The sequence below is a fragment of the Microcebus murinus genome, chromosome 11 (assembly GCF_040939455.1).
Source record: "Microcebus murinus isolate Inina chromosome 11, M.murinus_Inina_mat1.0, whole genome shotgun sequence".
NCBI classification, from domain to species: domain Eukaryota; kingdom Metazoa; phylum Chordata; class Mammalia; order Primates; family Cheirogaleidae; genus Microcebus; species Microcebus murinus.
In genome coordinates, this window is record NC_134114.1 from 91,802,798 (window position 1) to 91,809,801 (window position 7,004).

The 7,004-nt window shown below is 35.5% G+C and overlaps 1 non-coding gene across 1 annotated transcript; it reads left to right on the forward strand.

The window, feature by feature from the left end:
* Nucleotides 1-1,757: 1,757 nt before the first annotated feature.
* On the forward strand, nt 1,758-1,873 carry LOC142874148 (U5 spliceosomal RNA). The gene has a single exon (XR_012921972.1). It is a non-coding gene; the product is annotated as a U5 spliceosomal RNA (small nuclear RNA).
* The last annotated feature ends 5,131 nt before the right edge of the window (nt 1,874-7,004 follow it).

A 7,004-nucleotide genomic window follows, 5' to 3' on the forward strand; every position in this document is an offset into this window, starting at 1 on the left:
GAACTGCCTGTCTTCTGAAGATTCTTTTTCTCTTTATTTCTAGCTATTTCATCTTTGTATTTTGAGAGTTTTAAAAATATTTTTTAAAACTATAGAAACAAGAAGACTAAAAGCACTGCAAGAAATACATAGGGGGAGTATTAAAGTCATGTTTTTAATTGATGTTCTTAGAAATAGTCACTTGAGCTTATTTACTTGAGGATCTTCACTAACAATCAACTTAGAGAAACAGATGAAAATAACAAATATTAGAAAAGATAAAGATTTCTGATTCTAAAGTTGGGAGTGGAAGGAGGGAGGCCATTAAATTGAGCCTAATCTGTGTTCATTCTAGAATTCAGGTTATGTCTAGACAACTAGTAGTTGAGGGCAGGCATTTATCTAGGTGAAAGAATGAGGAAATTTCTAATAAAGAATTAATTATAAGAAAAGTTAGTTGAAACAGATAGGTCATTGACATAGAATATTACAATTGCAGTAAAGGGCATGCCACTCAATTACCATCCTACCCATTATGACAAAATCCTAAGGTGACAGAATTGTAGGGACAAAGGTGATGGATGGGGTGTGGGGAAAGGAACTAAAAAGGTTTAAGACTTAAGTCATCAAAGTAATTTGTAGAAATTGTGTAGGAAATTCTACAGCAAAGGGAGTCATTGGCTTTTGTGCAGAAATCAGCACCTAAACCTAGGCCTTTATGGCTTCCTTGTGGCCATCAGCATCCCAGGGGCTGGGATCACCATCAACACCAACCGTGCCCCAGGGGGATAGAGGTGATAACCCAACGCAGACAGCAGCTCATCAGCATTGACACCACAGCACTGATGTGACTGTAGAGATCACTTCCTGTATCAGCAGCAGTGCTCCCGCGGGGGCTCAGAAAATTGTACCCCAAAGTATGTCGCTTTGGGACTAAGTCCCTGGGACTAAAGGACATTTGAAGTCCTCAGAAGTAGCCTCAGAATCAACATCTCTCTGACCTTCATCAGCCCTCCCACTTCTTGCCCCTCATCCTCCCCTGAAGGGAGTCATAGATATGAGAATTCCTTTTTTTTTTTAAATTTCCAAACATTTAGGGATTCTTTTTTTCCCAAGGTATGCCATAGAAACTAGAATACCTTTTCCCCTAAGCCAGCCATAAAAATTAGAATATTAATCTAATTTTCTCCTGTATTTCCATCTGGGAGCTGGCTGTAAATAAATTCTCTGACCCAATCTGTTCTAATAGTAGGTCATAAAACTGATTTTCCAGAAGGGTCCAGCCCCATCCCTGGAAGGAAGAAATGCTACACAGAGAGACCAAGGAAAATCTAAACTGCCATGCCCTGCTGGGTTTCCGCAACGCCATCTACTCGCATTAAATCATACCCTTTTCATCTAATCATATTTCTACATGGCTATATATTCTCTGTTAAACCTAAGTATAAAAATGGATAGTGTTTGTGTATCTTTGGGTCCTCATCCTGAAGATTCCCATGTTGAATACAATTTTGATCAAGTAAATTTGTTACTTTTTTTCTTGTTAACCTATCTTTTCTTATAGAAGTGTTAGATATGACCCTTATCATGGGGAGAAAAGATATCACACCATTTCCATTTCTACACTCCTGAGGTTTCCAACGGCTGGTAGTTTGAGGTGGATCAAATCGGGAGGGCCCACTGAGGGAGTGGCTATAGCTCTGGGCCCATCTATATTTGCAGGGTCCCAAGATATTTGAAAATCTGTGAGTAACGGCAAGAAGAAACAATAAACCCGGATACTCTGGTTTCTCTTCAGATCGTATAAATCTTTCGCCTTTTACTAAAGATTTCCGTGGAGAGGAACAACTCTGAGTTTTGTGCAATTTTTTGAGGCCTTGCCTTATAGCAAGGCTGCATCACATTGTTATAAAGAAAGTCAATGCTCTCTACATCTACTTGAAATTGCTATAAAAAAAAAAAAAAAAAAAAAAAGAAACAATAAACCCCTGTCCTTATACTGCCTAGATCTTAGTGGGAAAATGGCAAGTTATATCTGTATGAGCCAAGAGACACTGCTTTTGTCTTGGGTGGTACTTCACCCACTCTCCTCTGTCTTAGAGGTCACTGATGGTGACAAAATTCAATTCCTCTGTCCCTACAGATAAGATTAAGTCAAATTCAAGTGACTAGGGAATTTAATTACATCTGTAAAACATGATGCCCTTTACTATATAATGGGACCTAATCATAGGAATTATATTCCATCATATTGATAGGTCTCACCCACAATAAAAAAGGCATCATATACAACATGTATGTAAAGGTCTGGAAATATTTGAGGCTATCTTGGCATTCTGTGCACCCCAGTGTTGTCTTTAGTATGTTACTGAAGAAACTGAGTCTCAGAGAATTAAGTAACTTGCTCAAGGTCACATGACCAATAAATGCATTGATTGGAAGTTTTGTCTCCCTGATTTTTAAGCCTATACTGTTAACCCAGTTGAAACTCTAGGGAAAAAATTTTCCTTAAAATTAGCAATTCCATTAATAATCCAAGAGGCAAATCATGTCATTATCATTTTTATTTAATGTATTGTCCTTTTTATCTTTAGTTTACATAGATATATTTTTAGGCTTTCATAGTTTTCTTTATGAATTCATTTTCCTAATACAATTTTTAACAGAATATGATTCTTCAACTGTGAATTCTAATGGCACACAGGTTTTCAAAAACTTATATCTCATATTTTAGGTATCATAGTATTGATTAAGCTTTAAGAAAGGATTTATTCTCTATTTTTAAGAAAACTTAAACATATTTGTTCAAATAAGAATCAAGATAACATAGTGATTAATAAACATGTCTTCATTAAAATTGTGACTTTACCACTTACTAACTTTGTCATCTTGCTAAATTATAATGCTCTTCTGGCTTAAATTCTTCATCAATAAATGACAATTATTTGTGTCAGAGATAAACAAAACCAGACACTAAAGTGGTAAGGATAGATTTCAATCAGTAATATAATATTGCAAGAGGGAAGACTCTCAACTTGAATGTTTACACAGGTGATTGGGCATTTTAAAGGGAGGATGAGGAAATAGGAAAGGGGGTAGTCAGGGACTTAATATTGAGTCAGGAAACTGAAAATTTTCAAAATACAGGAAGACAGGTTAGTCCATATGAAATGTAGTCCAGCTTGCTAGCTGGCTCTTATCAAAGTTAGTCGCCTACCCTCTAATGGGTGTCCTCAAACTACAGCCCGCGGGCCACATGCAGGTGTTTTTGCCCATTTGTTTTTTGACTTCAAAATAAGATATGTGCAGTGTGCATAGGAATTTGTTCATAGTTTTTTTTAAACTATAGTCTGGCCCTCCAACGGTCTGAGGGACAGTGAACTGGCCCCCTGTTTAAAAAGTTCGAGGACTCCTGCAAGTCTAATAGAAGTGGGAAATGGGGGCCCAGTCTTCAGGTACTGGCTTGAAATACCATAGATTGCCTTGGTAGCCTTGAGTTTTCTCTGGCAGGTACTCTAAGTGGGGCTAGGGTGTGGCCTTGCACTGCTAGAAACTATGTTAGATTTTTTTCAAATCTTTGTAGGCCAAGATTGAGACTTAGTCAAAAAAGAGTTCAGAGGAGCCTGGCTAGAGTTTGGTCAAGGAGAGATTCTTTGTCTTTAGTTTGAGGATTAATTATAATCGTTTACCTACATTTTTCTGATGCAAAATTTCTGTGCAAATAAGCTCCCTAAAATATTGTTTTAAATCACACTTGTTTACCTTATTAGCAATTTTTTTAGCTATTTAATTTTATTAGCAAGACACTAGAATAGAGAACTGTAGTAAAGAAACAAAATTTGTTAACAAAAACATGTAAGAATAGACAGTGAATATATTTTCTGCTTCAGAATTGAAATGAAAAGACAAAAATGTTAATGTAATAGACACTGGCTTCCCATGAATAGCTTTCTTATTTCCCTAGCCTTTATAATTGTGATTACTACAGTAATAATTCCATTGTTAGTTTATTAATGATATTCATTTTGATTCATTTGAATTTTTTAACAGTCGAATCTAATTGCTCTGCTGCTTTTTAAAACAATTATTCTTTTTGCAATTGTTATTAGGGATCAAGGGTTTGGGCACTTTAAATAGGCAAGTCTTTATGTAATTAAAAGCCCTGCATGTATTATGAAAAATACCATCATTTTAAAATAGCAAAGGGAAAAAAGATCATTAAATTCTTGTCTTGCAAACAACATGTGATGATGAGCAGTGCTGGGCAGGTCACTGAATTCCTTTCCTTGCTCTCTATCAGCAAAATAATATTATAGCAATTTTCTGTGATTAATATTCTTATTTTGTTCCTGACTCCAAACTAAGCCCCTGAAAAAATAAATGTAAAATTCTGAAACTACAGATGAAACTCATATGTCTCTCTATATATATACATACATATATATATGTATGTATATAGAGTTGTATAACATATTTTCAGCATTTTCGAATCTTGCTTCAGTATGTTCAACACAAAGAAAGCTAAGAATGACTCTGTAACCTTTGTAATCTCTGTAATAGAATCATAAACTGTAATAGAATCACATGACACATGTACATATCTGGAAGGACCTTGGGTCATCTAGCTGAACTCCTCCTTTTACAGATGAGGAAACTGAAGGAGAGGAAGATTCAGAGGTTTGTGTAAGGCCAGCCAGCTTCTCTGGAGCTGGGCTTTCTGTTCCAGCCCACTGCTCTTCCTGCCCCCTCCACTGTGGTAGCTCTCTGCTGCTCTCTTTCTCACTTCATCATTTTTCCTTATCTGATTTTTGTTTATTCATTTTAGCATTTTTTTTCTCTATGCTTTCAGGGGAAAGAAACCAATAATGTTTGTTTACTAGAGTAAACGTTATCGACTACAAACATTTAAAATGCAGAAGAAATGCCTCTAGGCATAAAGCAAAGGGTGCAGCCAGTCTCACTGCAGAAATGCAATTTTTTTTACATTGGAAATATTTTTTTAAATTTTGAATATTACCAGGGTACAAATGTTTTGGCTGCATAAATTGCTTTTTGTATCATTTGAGTCAAAGTTATAAGTATAAACACCAAAGGTCTAAGCATAAATACCAGAAATCAATACTTGCATTAAATGCCAAAAGTGACAGTCAAGCTTTGATAAGATGATTTCAAGACCCTTACTCGTCTCTCTGTTTCTTTTCTGCTCTTTGCAGTTCATTCTCCACAGGACAACCAATTTAGCTTTCAAATATAATGTACTGAGGATGTACTATTTCTTTTAAAATCTGTAACAGATTCCCAATGCTTCTAACACATAAAACAAAAACAAACTTCACCAACTCATTATCTGGGCATTGAAATCCCCTGGGGCTGTCAACTATGTTTTTAGGTTTATCTCACATCTTTGGCTCCCTCCCACCCTAGAGTGACTCCACCAGTTTTTTGCCATTCCCTAGGTCGCTGTTCTCTTTCCCAAATGCATACATTCCCTTTCCACTTGCTGAGATCCTATTCATGTACTCATTTTTCAGATTCGTTTTATTGATTTTGCTGCATTGAATGCTTTCTTTGACCTTCCCCCTATTTTGCTAATTAAAAAAAAATCTAGGCCGGGCGCTGTGGCTCACGCCTGTAATCCTAGCTCTTGGGAGGCCGAGGCGGGCGGATTGCTCAAGGTCAGGAGTTCAAAACCAGCCTGAGCAAGAGCGAGACCCCGTCTCTACTATAGATAGAAAGAAATTAATTGGCCAACTGATATATATATATAAAATTAGCCGGGCATGGTGGCGCATGCCTGTAGTCCCAGCTACCCGGGAGGCTGAGGCAGAAGGATCACTCGAGCCCAGGAGTTTGAGGTTGCTGTGAGCTAGGCTGATGCCACGGCACTCACTCTAGCCTGGGCAACAAAGCGAGACTCTGTCTCAAAAAAAAAAAAAAAAAAAAATCTACATACTGATTGTCTTCTATTATACTTATGATTAACCTTGATTTTTTTTCTTTGGCTTTTCTTTTTCAAAATTATTTTTATGAAAATTGAATATATACAAAATAACATTTTTAACATTTGAGTCAAAGATAAAGACTAGTAACAAAACAAACACCCATTTACTCACTGTCTACCTTGGAAAAAAAAAAATTACCCCAAACTTTGAGGCCTTTGAAGGCCCATTCCAGATCTCATTCTCTTTCTCTACCTACAGAGGAAAACACTCACTGGGACTCTGATTCAACTGGTTTTTTTTTTTTTAATACTTTTACCACGTATGGTTGTGTCCCTACACAGAATATTGTTTGGTTTTGCGTGGTTTTGAACTTTGCAGAAATAGAATCTTACTGAATCTTCTAACTTGCTTTTTTTACTCTCACCATTCTGTTACCAAGATCATCCATTTGATGTGTGAAGGCATAATTTCTTTCCATACTATATATGACTGTAGCATATGAGTTATTATATACTTATTATATATATAACTTAATATATATTATATATATTATATATATTATATATTATATATAATATATATTATATATAACTTAATATATATATTATTATATATATATAACTCATATTATATATGAGTTATTTATATACTCGTCAACAAATATTTTTATTTGTAGTAAGCACTACGAATGATCTCATTTGATATCTATTTCCTATCTTCTATGGACTGCCTTGCAGTATAGCAAAACTGGACTTCCCAGGCTCCTTTAAACTTACTATTCTGGATAGGATTTTGGCTTCTCATACTGATATTAGATTATAATATATCATGACTGTATTATTATATCTTCCTTCTGATAGTTTCAAATATTTATTATCTTTATTAAAAGTTCTTGACTTTTTTTCTGAAATTCTGTATCATATATGATGTTGTTCATCTTGTCTCTTTTCATTTATGGAGTTTGTATTTCTCGTATGTGGAGTTAGTTTTGGCTTATGAGGTCAGTTTTCCATGTTAGGCCATCATCTGTGTCTCTCCAAGTGATTTTAGATAAAGAGAAAGGGACAAATCCATTAAAGAGGT